This window comes from Ailuropoda melanoleuca, chromosome 7 (genome assembly GCF_002007445.2).
Source record: "Ailuropoda melanoleuca isolate Jingjing chromosome 7, ASM200744v2, whole genome shotgun sequence".
NCBI lineage: Eukaryota > Metazoa > Chordata > Mammalia > Carnivora > Ursidae > Ailuropoda > Ailuropoda melanoleuca.
Window position 1 is genome coordinate 32,216,550 of NC_048224.1, and position 13,077 is coordinate 32,229,626.

Genomic DNA, 13,077 nt, shown 5'->3' on the forward strand with positions numbered 1-13,077 from the left:
CTTATACTCCCCAAGAAAATATCATATTTGCCAAAGCTGACTCAAAGCAAAAAAAGCTTAATATTACTCTAATCATGATAAAACCTGATACGATTTTTAAAAATCATCCTACAAAAAAGGGCAGGTCCAAGTAGTATTACCAACTAACATTCAAATAACAGATAAATCAAATTTACCACAATTATTATAAAGTCCAGAAAGAGAACATATCTATATTACTTTAACCAAATCTCCTAACCTTGGTACCAACTCTAATAAAGACAATATTAAAAATAGAACTATAAGAAAATCTCACATTAAACATAAATGCAAATATCTTAAATATCCTCAAGCCAAATTAAGAACCAATTAAGGTGATAATACACCTTGGATAATTTAAACTTTCTACAGGAATTTATTTTTTAGTATTACAAAAAAATTAATATAAACTAACTTGTATATGAGAAAATCAAGTAATCACCCCAATAGTTACAAAAATGGGGATTAAGGAATCACAGTCTGTTCATTATTTTCGCAAAAATCCTTAGCAAGAAAAGCAGAAAATAAAATGTTCTTAACCTGACAATCCTTAACTACTGTAAAACTTGAAACAAATACATAACATGAAATATTTAAAGTACTTATTTTATGACCAGAAACAAGTAAAAGACATCCATTCTTACTGATTTTATTTCATATTCTTCTGGGGACATTGTCTAGGGCAATAAATCAAGTAAAAAACATAGATAATGATATAGGAAAAAACAAGTCAGATTCTTTATTTTTACAGATGGTATAGAAAAAAGAATCTACAAGTAGGCTGTAAAAATTGTAGATTGTACAAAATTATTAAAATTAACAATGGAACATTTGTATACAAATTAATATTTGAAATTTTACTACACCTTATATTAAAACTAATAACTAATTAAAATATATCACTTAACATAGCACCAAAAATTCTAATGTACCTAAGGGGTAAAATCTAAGAGAATGTGGGCAAAATTTTTACAAAAAAAATGCATTTATCATATTTATGTATAATTTATACAGTTTATGTATAATTTATATTTAGTATACATAAAGCTCACTGATATATATTGAAAGAGATATTAAGAGACATCACATACTTATAAATTAGAAAATTTAATACCACAAGATCCCACATTTATCAAAAATGATATATAAATTCAATTCAATTCTAATCAAAATCCCAAAAGGATTTGGTAGAAATTAATAAACACACTACAAATTTTAAGTGGTAAAAGGCCAAGAATAGTCCAGGAATTCCCAGGATTTACCTGCCAGATAAGTATCAAGTATTATTTCCAAAGATGCCATAATTATCGCAGTGTCATATGACAGCGCTTTAAACTAATCAATGATATTTTCAACACATTTCACTGCACAATTTAGGACTGAGATTATACATAAGATGCCTATAAACTTACAAAAAAACAAAGTATCCGGAAGCAAAGTGGACATACATAGAGGCAATTTACAGAAAAGGAAATATGAAAGCCCCAAAATTACAGTATGATATCATGTATTTAGATGTCGAATACATGTAACTTAAAATATAATTTTTAGGAATTCACACATTGATGACATTGATGACATTCTAAACACAGACAAAAGATAAAACAAAATTGAGGCTAGCAGTCCTTTAGAAGAGAGAAGAGGGAAAAAAAATAGAGAGAAGGGGGGATTGGTTGTCATGGAAACCCCACTGGGGACGCTTGAAGAACAGAAAATTTTATATTGAAGCTGATTTGTGGGCTCAGAGATATTTGTTTTCTTTTTCCTCATGTGTCACATATATGTTTCATATGTGTTTTATGATGTATTTCATATAAAACTGCACAATTTAAGGAACAACATGGTAAATTATATATATTTTTAAAAAGTGAAAAACAAAAAAGTGCAATATAAGAAGTTTCCAGAGAGAACTTGCTTTAGCAGCACATAATACTAAAACTGGAACAGCACAAAAATTAGTAATGGCCCCTGCACAAGAATGACACACAAAATGTTTCCAGAGAGAATAAACATTTTTACTCATAGCAAACACAATAGTATCACAAGATTATCTACAAAGGAATAAAAATCTGACTGACATGAGACATACTTGGAATCCTCTAGAGGTCAATCAATCAGTATTAACCAAAATAGTCAGAACCTAGACTCATACCCAACCACAGTAGCATATACTACAGAGAGCTAAATAAAAACATTTTCAGAAATGTAAGCACTCAAAATCTACTACCCAATGACCTTCTAACAATGAATTACTATTAAATGTATTCTTGCACACTAATAAATTTATCAATAAAGAATCATGAAATATAACAAATAATGATGAGAAAGAAAGCTGGTAAAATATATAGTTAATTCTAATAATTATTAATGAAAAATAAAACCCATCAAAACAAAAATAAGCCTTTCTCTGATTTTTTTCCTCTGAATGGCAATAAGTTTGATTCAAGAAAGAGTTAGGTGGTCCCATTTTAGTCTATGGCACAAGATATATTTTTCACTGCAGGTTCTACCAGAGTCTTTCACTGGTGATATAGAAATATTGTTCAAATTAAACACACACACTTATATGCAGACAGCAACTGTGTGTGTGGGTGTCTGTGTGCATACACAGTACATCCAACAAATCCTAAAGAGAGCATAAGTAGAACACACTGTACACTTTACACAAAGGTGCTCTGGCTAAGCTTCAATAAATATATGCAGTATTTTTAATATTTGGTATCTAACTGCCACGAGGGGAGATGAAGGGCTCTGTTGATGAAATTCAATACCATCATTTTAATCATCCTCGCTCCTGCTTGGCTTTAGTATACACAGGTAGATTATTAACATAGTTTTGACTGTTGTGTTCACACATAAGATCACAACTGGGGTTAAAAAGAATAAGAATCATTATGGGAATCAAAATGTGCATATCTGGAACTTCAGAGGGCAAAGATCTATTTATGGGTAGAGGTACATAGATTACTTTCCTGAGATGAAGAAATTTTCTCCTCAAGGAATTAGAATAAAGAAGACCTTCATTTTTTTCAGAAATTTCAAAGTATTATTTTGAGAATTCAGTCCTTTTCTAGGGCCAAGTAAGATGTAACTCACATCAAACTTATCTCACATTTGGCTTTCAGCGTTAAGGAGAAGATAAGGTCTAGCAAGTCCACTGTGTGAGATTTCCTTTGAAGTATTAGGTATCGATAAATGGAAACCTGAATTATATTTCTGGATAGCTTTTCTTTAATTATTTCCCTCACGAAATGCTAGTAGTCTGTTATTTAAGACTGCAACAAGAAAATAGGAGCCAAAAATATATTCTGGTTGTTTTGGAACAATGAAGTTTAACTAAGACCCAGTTTATGAAAAATTTGATGGATAAAAATTGTGAGAAAGAACATAAAGCACACTTTTCATTGAAATTCTGAAGGCTGAGGGAATGTACCAACTAGAAGTGAACTCATACCATAGAATAAATGTTGCATTACTGAATATCTGCTTATATATGTCTATCTTATAAACATAATGTTGCTGCCATGCAACTATAGAGATATTTAATAAAAAATCGTTTCATCTGGAAGATAATCAAGTATGGAGCTGCTGTAGATAGAGTCTAAGAGGTAAATTGATAAAAAGAAAGGGGTTATGAAATTTAAATGTGAGGTGAAAAGAAGGAAGCTTCTCTTCTGTCATCAGGCTTTGCCATGTTTTCTATTGACATTTTTTTTCAAATTCTTGCCAAAATTAATTTATATTGATATTTGATTTCCATATCTAGTGATCTATGCATGTAATGCTTACTGGTCATAACCCTGTAGAACAGGAAGGGCCAGTGACAGAATACATTAATTCTGACAAATGTGCTCTAGAAAAATTTTCCAGGGGCATCTGGGTGGCTCAGTCAGTTAAGTGTCATCTGCCTTTGGCTCAGATCATGATCCCAGGGTCCTGGGATCAAGCCCAACATTGGGCTCCCTGCACAGTGAGGAGCCTGCTTCTCCTTCTGCCTGCTGCTCACTCTGGCCATGCTCTCACTCTCTCTCCCAAATAAATAAATAAAATCTTAAATTTTTTTTTTCCAATTCTTCTCTGGCCATGACATCACCACTACTATAGATTATGCCAAAAAGAAATCCACTCTGCAAGCCCAGCAACTCTCTGTTTGTGACCCCTACTATATCTACGCTGCTCTATTCCTATCTTGAAGAAAGGGCATGGTTCTCTCTATATCCAAAGGATGAGTCTTTGATCCTCATGGTTCTCACCAGGAGACAGCATCTTAAACTCTGCTGGACTACTACTTTGACATTGATTCTAAGTTAGAATTTTTAAAAAATACAATGGTTTTGTGCTTTCTGATTTGGTGATGCTGCCAGAATTTGTTTCTGCTGCTAAACCCAAACGAAAGAAAAGGACAGTGGTACCACTAATTTCTCATTTCTATTCTGACATATATGCCCAGAGGCATATCACTCTACCCCCACTGGAATTGCTTATGATGTTATACTTCCATAAAACCTGGAATTGAGACAGGAGATGTCTACTCTTATAGTCCAAATGTTTGCCTCATATTCTGCTCTATTTTCCATGGTGATTAAGAGCAGGGACATCATTTTCTTCAGCTGAAAATCCTTTATCCCCAGTGTTTGAGCTATTTACAAGATTCCAATGGGGGGAAAAAGTACATTTCTCATGCAAATTTCATAATTTTTAATGTAGTTGAACCTTTAAGTCAATTAAAATATTTCCTTTATATATATGTAAAGTCCAGTCTATTTTTGTCAGGAAATATCTTGTAATAGGAACATATTCAAATTACTTAGATAAAAAAAATGACGATTACTGAAAGGATTTAGAGATATTGTTCAGAACCCAAGACAGGAATGTAGTAAGAATCCATGAGACTCTGGATCCAGGAAAGAGAATGATAAGAACTCAGGCTATAATATGATGACAGATACTTGAGAAATTATAGCTTTGGATAGTGTAACCTATTAATACTGCATCACAAATAGGTCAGTTCCTACTGAACTAGAAAATAATGCATAGCTGAGGTGAGTATGTCATACCAGATATCATATTAGATGAAAGGAGAGAAATAAGACTATCTTTTAATTATCAAGATTGTTCTCTAACCCCTCCTACATAAGGATTTCCTTGGTATACATATATTAAAGGATTGACCGTTAATGCCCAAACTATCCACACATGCACATACACGCCCGTACATATAACTAATTGGCTGGGCTATTCATTTTTCTGCTGTTTTTGCATCATAAACACAGCCTGCATTTCTTTTGTAGCTTTTGCTTCTATAAAGCTAGAAGCTGCTTGGATTTTCTTCTTTTAAGTTCCTATATAACTCTGATAATATAGGCTTTCCAAGTACTACAAGACATGAAATAGTTATTTTTTTCAAAAAATGCTTCATGTTTGACATTGTCTTATAGGTTTGATGGCTAAGTAACTTACTACTGAACTTTGCTACTTCAGGTTAAGGGAATTTAAGTTATTTCTGTAGAAGAGGTGACAGTCATTCTGTAATGGTTCTTGAAATGTGATGAAACCACCTAAGTGACAAAAATGAGGTCCAAGTGAAGCTAACCTATTTTGATAACTGGGGGGAAAGGAGGATGGCTAGGTAGATAAAGCATCATTAATACAGTTCTAAGGTAGGGCTCAGTTTCACAAGAGATAGCAGAAATCCAAAACCACTACTCTGTGGGTTTACAGAGTAAAGTTTTCTAAAGTTTCTTCATGAAGTACACAAAAAGTTTGCCTCCCAAGGAGAAGGTATTAACCTAAGGCCCATAAACATTCAAAACTTATATGCAAGTTTTGTAGACACCTGCATTATTTTTTACACAAAGTTTGGCCTCATTGAGAAAGTGATAGTCCAGAGTTTATATGAAAAAAAATTCTAAAGAAACATTATTCAAATTCCCTTGGACTTTGTCAAGTAACGAAAGAATAACTTGCTAAATCCTGGATTATTCTCTTTAAAAATGAGAGGGGAGTAATCATTTTAAGACAAAGAAATGCTCAAAATCTTATTAATAATGTGAAATATTCATCTATCTCTCCTGGACTTTTTTTTTTGGTAATTTCAGTATTTTTGCATCATGCTCTTTCACAACTATTTTTAATCCATCAGACAATAAATCATTAGAAATTTCACTGGAGGGATGAATTCTGGTGTTTTGATCATTCAATACGGCATCTGGAGACATCTAATAATTTCTAAGAAAGCCCTGCTTCCATTTCAAGCTTTTCCTTGTTAAATGATTTAAATAATACTTGTGCCTTCAACCTAATCTGGAGCCTAACACTTGATAAAAACAAAATTGCCTGTGGAAATAAAGTATAATATGTTACAAATGAAAAATATTTTTTAGAATAAAATATAGGGGGGAGGATATCCAGAGAGTAACTCCTAGTTTCCTAATTAAAATACTAGGGAAAACATAACAGGAAATCTAATCAAGGTGCTAAATCTGTTCAAGAATTAGTTTAGTGGTTTTCAAAAAATTATATACTAATATTTTACATTTCCTAAGTTATTGCATGCAAACAGGAATAGTTGCCACAGTAATTTCATTTCTTATTCCTATAGCTGGCAATAATAAAAGAAAGATGTTTCATGGTGTATATAGAGGGTAAAGAACATGGAATGGAGCAGTTCAGCCTTGGGATAAAGGAAGTAAAGGAAGTTAAATCAAAAATATGCCTGGGAATTGGAAATACATTTTTGTAGAGTAAAAAAAAGGAAAGGTGTGGTTTTTATTGATACCAAGATTAAGCACTATACAATATGTTTGGAAATCTAATGATATATTTAAATAAAAGCATACTTAAGACAATTTTAACATAAATCACATCTAAAACATTTCTCTTGAATGTTCCTTGGAAGGTCTATTTGAGCATGTCAAGTGCCTTTTAGAATAGGGCTTTTTTTTTTTTAATTGAAGTATACTTCACACAATTTTACATTAGTTTCAGTTGTACAACATAATGATTTGACACACAGTAGGGCATTTTTGTCTTTGACTAGCTTTAACTTTTAGATCTTCTTACATCAAGGGTTGCACAAATATCAGTATCTTTTCAACTTCAGATATATGAAAAACCAGAAAAAAATGGAAAGATGAAAATTAATATCAACTGCTGATTTGAAATTCAAGCTCAGTTCTGGAGATATGAATGAATGAATATTAATAGATGATAAAGAGGGACACTGGGTGGCTCAGTCAGTTAAGCATCTGCCTTCAGCTCAGGTCATGATCCCAGTGTCCTGCGATGAATTCTGGCATTAGGCTGCCTGCTCAGAGGGAAGGCTGCTTCTCCCTCTCCCTTTGCCTGCTGCTCCCCTGATTGTGCGCTTGTGCTTGCTGTTCTCACACACTCTGTCAAATAAAGTCTTAAAAAAAAAAAGAAAGAAAGAAAGAAAGCTGATAAAGATCTGAAAAGCTATGTAAAGAGAGTAGCCTAAGGTTGAGGAAAGGCAGAAACCTTTGGTAGCAGTAGTTCACCACCATGGTCCAAAAATAGGTTATGAGACAGCTTTTTTCTTTAACACATTGCCATGTAAAGATCATTGCCACCTGGTTTTCTTTCTAGGCAGAAAAGATACAAAAGGATCATCACGCTGGTACCACAGTTGTGACATATAGGTAGCTATGAATGTAGGATGATTATTCTTCCCCTGACCTTTATTCAAGGATTACAGGCAAACAAGGAGAACAGCTTTAATGGGAATGATTCCCTAAATCACCTAACGGGAGTGAAGCAAAAGAGGATGATCAAGATTATGACTCTGTGAACAGTCTCCCATCCATCAGAAGCCCTACTGTGAATTGCCTGTAGGTGAAGTGTATTAAGAATTTTAAAACACTACATTTTTGATTTAACAACTATTTTTTAAATTTTTATTCATGTCATTGCTTTATTCTTTTCTTTAGAATTTTAATAGACTTTGTGTGTGTATGCACACCAGTTAACCCATCATTGTTACATTTACTGTATTTACTACTTCTAAGGGCATTATATTCTAGTATAGAATTTTTTTGGTTTAAATTCTTTTATCTCTGATAGTTCCCTATTAATTTCATGTTGTTGTCTTAGCTTCTCATTAATCATTGCTTGTAAAAATTAACAAAAAAGAAAAAGCTGCATACCAATTGATTCAGTTGATTTACCAGGGAAAGTAACTTCCACTTAGTAAAAGAAATTCTCTTCATCTCAGGTAAAGTACCTTAACAGAATAATGGGATAGTTGAGCATGAAAGATGAGGCCTTCTAAGCATAACCCAGAGTTTACTTTACAAAAAGTCAATTTCTCTACATAAGAAATAAACAGGGATTATTTTTTTCTTTTTTTTTTCTCTTTTTTTTTATGGGGAGAGAAGGAAGCTGACAGTTGGTGCTAGAGAAAGTTATTTTAAGAGGCAAGGGTAAGACAGCAATAAAGAGCATAAGAAAGCCAGGGAGAGGGGCATCTGGGTGGTTCAGTTGGTTGGGTGTCTAGCTCTTCATCTCAGCTGGGTCTCAATCTCATGGTCATGAGTTTGTGGCCCCACACTGGGCATGGAGCCTACTGAAAAAAGAAAAGAAAGAAAAAAAAAGAAAATAAAAGAGAAAAGAAAAGAAAGAAAAGAAAAAGAAAAAAGAAAAGAAAAGAAAAGAAAGGAAAAGAAAAGAAGAAAAGAAAAGAAAAAAGAAAGAAAAGAAAAGAAAAAAGAAAAAAGAGAGGAGTGGGGAGGAAGAAGAGGAGGGGAGGGATGGGATGGGAAGAGAAAGGAGAAATACTCTTTTAGTGTAATGGACATCTAATTTTAGGATAGTGATGTTTAATATGTAAGGTTTTTTTTGCCTCACCTATTATTATCATACCTACAAAGAAAAACTTTTGCACCACTAGTTTTGTTTAAAGGAATTTTTGGAGAATAAATGATATACTAGTTGGGAAAATGGTAATAATAAAGAGGACAGAGAAGAAATTTCAAAAGGGGATTTAAGATGTGCAGCACTTGTGAAACCAGCTTATAAATGAACCAACCATTAATATATATCTCCTATTAATATTGAATCCTCCTGAAATTCAAAATAATATTAGGTAGTTGGAAAGTCTCAAAGATGATTTGATTATAGCTAAAGTGTTCTTATTTAGACATAAATGCCATCCATAGAATGCTGAAGGAATAGAATCATCTGAAATACATTTAATAAAAGAGGTCTTTAATTTTCAAGGAAATAGAGCTATTTGTTGCTGCTAATTTACTTTAATAAATGAATTGATCTGAAAAAAAAAAGTATAGCCATCAACTGAATTCAGTATGTTCTGTTTATGTCTTCAGAGACTTCTCTTTCATAGCATTCCCTCCTATCCATAACTACCGTAGCTCCCCCGTTTAAGGTTTTACTTTCCATGGTTTTAGTTACCCATGGTAACTGGTCCAGAAGCAGATGATCCTTCTTCTGACTTATTGTTAAATGTCAGTAGTAGCCTAACACTATGTCACAATGCCTACATCATTCACCTCACTTCATCCCACCATGTAGGCAGTTTTTCATCACATATCATCATAAGGGTGAACACAATACAATAAGGTATTTTGGGGGAGAGAGACAGACCACATCCACATAACTTTTACTACAGCATTCTATTATAATTGTTCTATTTTATTATTAGCATCGCTGTTAATATCTTATGATGCCTGATTTATAAATTAAGCTTTTCCTAGGTATGCATAGGAAAAATCACAGTATATATAAGATTCAGTACTATCTGTAGTTTCAGGCATCCACTGGAGTCTTGGAATGTATCCCCACAGATAAGGGAGGGAATACTATACTTGAACTAATTATATTCAAAACACATATTTTCTTAAACCTAGTAATAAATGGATATCAATCGGACAGCCTTTAACTTTTCGTAGTTATAGTTAATAAGTCTTTCTTAGAACTTATGTAGGAGGGGTGTGTTTGTTTTTTAGAGATTCCATAATAAAGTATCATAGACTAGATGGCCTAAACAACAAATTTGTTTTCTCATAGTTCTGGAAGACAGAAATCTAAGATCAAGATGTTTACAGAGTTGATTTCTTCTGAGACATCTGTCCTTGGCTTCTAGATAACATTTCCCTCTTCATTTGTTTCTCCTCTGTGTGTCTGTGTCCTAATATCTTCTTATAGAGACACTAGTTATATTGGATTGGGGCCCAATTTAATGACCTCAGTTAACCAAAATCACCTATTTAATGTCCTTATCTCCAAATACAGAAACATTCTGAGATACTAGGGGTTAGGATTTCAACATCTGAATTTTGGGAACACAATTCTGCCCATGAAAGGAGGCATATGAAATTAGTTTATTTCACAGACTTAATAACTCAGAATCCTATAGTAGTGAGTTTGGAACTCACAGCTTCAGTAGAGGAATAGAGGAATTTTTAGCTTCTGATGCAACTCTGGTCTGATTATATTCTAGGACTACCATGAAGACACACTGAAAATTCTAACACCCTGGAGGAGTATAAAATCCCACTCAGTTGCTATCTTCCTGTCATGGAAATTGCTTGCCAGCTCTAATTTTGAATGAACACATCACACAATGGTGAAAATATCAATTAAAAATCTACTCTCCATACCATGTCTCTTTCCGTGTGTGTTCTGACCTAACTCACATCCCACCTACACATAGTTGTTTGTGGATTCTGTTTTGTCAAACTGTTAAGACAGTCTTAGTTAAGTCATCCATTTTTTTCCTACTATCCTACCTTGGCTTTGCCTTCAGCTCTTGCCCCTTGAAGATTGGAATACAGAGTGATGCTTCTCTCCTTCACCACATAATTCTTTTGTCAGGAATTTCAGGATTTCCTCAAAGTTTGCAGTTATGTGTTTGACATTATTCTCTAATTTCCACACTGAACTTTTTTTCATTTTATATTTTTATACTTTCATAATTTGGTTTGGTTCTTATATGAATTGGAAAATCTACACTTACACTAGGCTATTATCCCCCAGAATTCCCCCTTTACAAGGCTTATTTCTACCTGGATGTTCTAAAAATACCAAAAATGCTAGCATTCAGGTTCCTAATTCCTAGTTTTCCCCATTTATAACACAGTTCTCCTTGACAGATTGAAATTTAGCAAATAAACTTTGTGAACATGCAGTTGTTTTGAGTAAACTCAAAACCATCATCAGGGAACAAAATTGATGTCAATAAAATTAAAATATGTATCAACCAATACCAGTCCACACCATTTCCCTTTAATGGATCATTTTTCAATTTCACACATTTTTTTCAATTTAAATGTAAAGCATTAAAATAAAATTGTTTGAATTAGCATGAAAAATAAATAAATAATAAATAAATAAATGTAAAACATTTACAATTGGGTACTAACTTATTTTCAATCTTACTCCCACTATTTTCCTACCTTTCTCCTTTAATCCAACAATATATATCAACATTCTTTTTTTTTTTCCAAAATATATTTTATCCTTCCCCCTCCTGGTATTTTTATTATACTGTTTACTTGATCTAGAATATCATTTTCTTCCATTGTATCTGTCAAACATTTTTATATCCCCTAATATCCCTATTTAGGCAGCTAGCCTCGTGGCAAGTTTCCAGTCCATCTTCTATAATCTGAGCCTAAGGCCCCAGTGGGCATCTACCAGAGAAATGTTGAGCTCTCCTTATCTTCATGAGCAGGAATCAGCATTAACTATGGACAGCAGTGTAACCCTTCCAAAGGAATTGTATTTGAAGTCTCTTTCAATTCCTCTAATAGAGGTTGGCTCCATTGGTCAGTGAAGTTGCACAGTGCCCAGCACTTAAAAAGGCCCTGCAATTAAGTTTCATGTTCTGTTGTCATCATTTTAAAATTATCTTTGAATTTATGTTTTATAAATGGAGTGGATAGGGTCAGATTTAAGTGAGAGCCTTGTAGCATCTGGGGCTGGGCAAGGTGGCAGCCTCCCTGACTCTGGCGGCAACTCAGTGGTGGCTCCAAAGGGACTTGATGGGGAACTCTCACGTACTCCCCATCCAGATACTGAGTACATCCCAGCATGAAAGCTGCAATCCCTTCAAGGTCTCTATGGGCCAGGTTGGTAGGCTCTGAAGAAAAAGAAAATGATTTCCTGCCCCAAACCAGTGCCCTGCATTTTCATTTTATACTGGACCCCTTAAACTGTTTAGCAAACCATGCCTCAAATGAGTCTTTCAACAAAGAATCACTCTACCAATTGTTCTAAAATAATAGGGGAAAAGGGGGGGGAAATAAAGTAATAGGAGCTCCTTTTCTCCCAGCTACTCACACAGTTCAGCATTTAAAATAAGAGTAAAAGGGGCAAAAGGCATTCCACAGCCATTGTTTGTATTTTTTTCTCTTGAATAGTTTCAATAAATACTACTATTAAATTGAATTAATACAGCTCTGAAGGCAAGATATGTACATAGCTGATTAGATTACATAAGTATAATCTAAAAGAAAGATTCTCTATGTAAAAGTTGAGAAAAACATAGCAACATAGTGTGGTACACAGAACATGTGTCTAGATTCTGGACCTGCCATTTTCTAGATATGTATTCTTCCAACATTCTTTGGTTTCCAAATAGCGTATTTTTTTTTTATTTGTTTAAAACTAAAAATATACCTGAAATAAAATAGATGCTCAATAATTTTTAATTACTTTCTTACTCTGGAATAATTATCTTCTATCATTAGGAACATACAGTGAGCTGTTAATTAGCTCTTAAAATATATTGCCTTGGGCATTGTCTAGAAATAAAAACATTGACACAAAAGAGCAAGATTAATTTTTATGATTAAGTGAGAAATTTGGACTTTCCAGGAAAATCTGAGGAAAAGGTAGATGGGGCCTTACAGAAAGAGAAAAAAAGCAGACAATGTAACTGGCACATCGTAAGGGTTAATGGTCAGTGAGAATAAATGAAAGACTTTTTAAGAATATGGGTGAAGTCTTTGTTATATTGTAATTATATTCAGAATATCATTTCTGAATATCAGAAAATCTACTCAATAAAAGTCACAACTACAT

At 33.4% G+C, this 13,077-nt stretch overlaps 1 long non-coding RNA gene and 1 other non-coding gene across 2 annotated transcripts in view; both read left to right on the plus strand.

Annotated features, from left to right (window-relative positions):
• The window catches only part of LOC109490699, a 29,976-nt gene extending 19,395 nt beyond the window's left edge, over positions 1-10,581 (plus strand). The window contains exons 4-5 of the long non-coding RNA XR_002144068.2: positions 7,725-7,865; positions 10,493-10,581. This is a non-coding gene — a long non-coding RNA (uncharacterized LOC109490699). The remainder of the gene's footprint in view (positions 1-7,724; positions 7,866-10,492) is intronic.
• On the plus strand, positions 1,930-2,035 carry LOC117803183. Its single transcript, XR_004626877.1, has one exon. It is a non-coding gene; the product is annotated as a U6 spliceosomal RNA (small nuclear RNA).
• Positions 10,582-13,077: the final 2,496 nt, after the last annotated feature.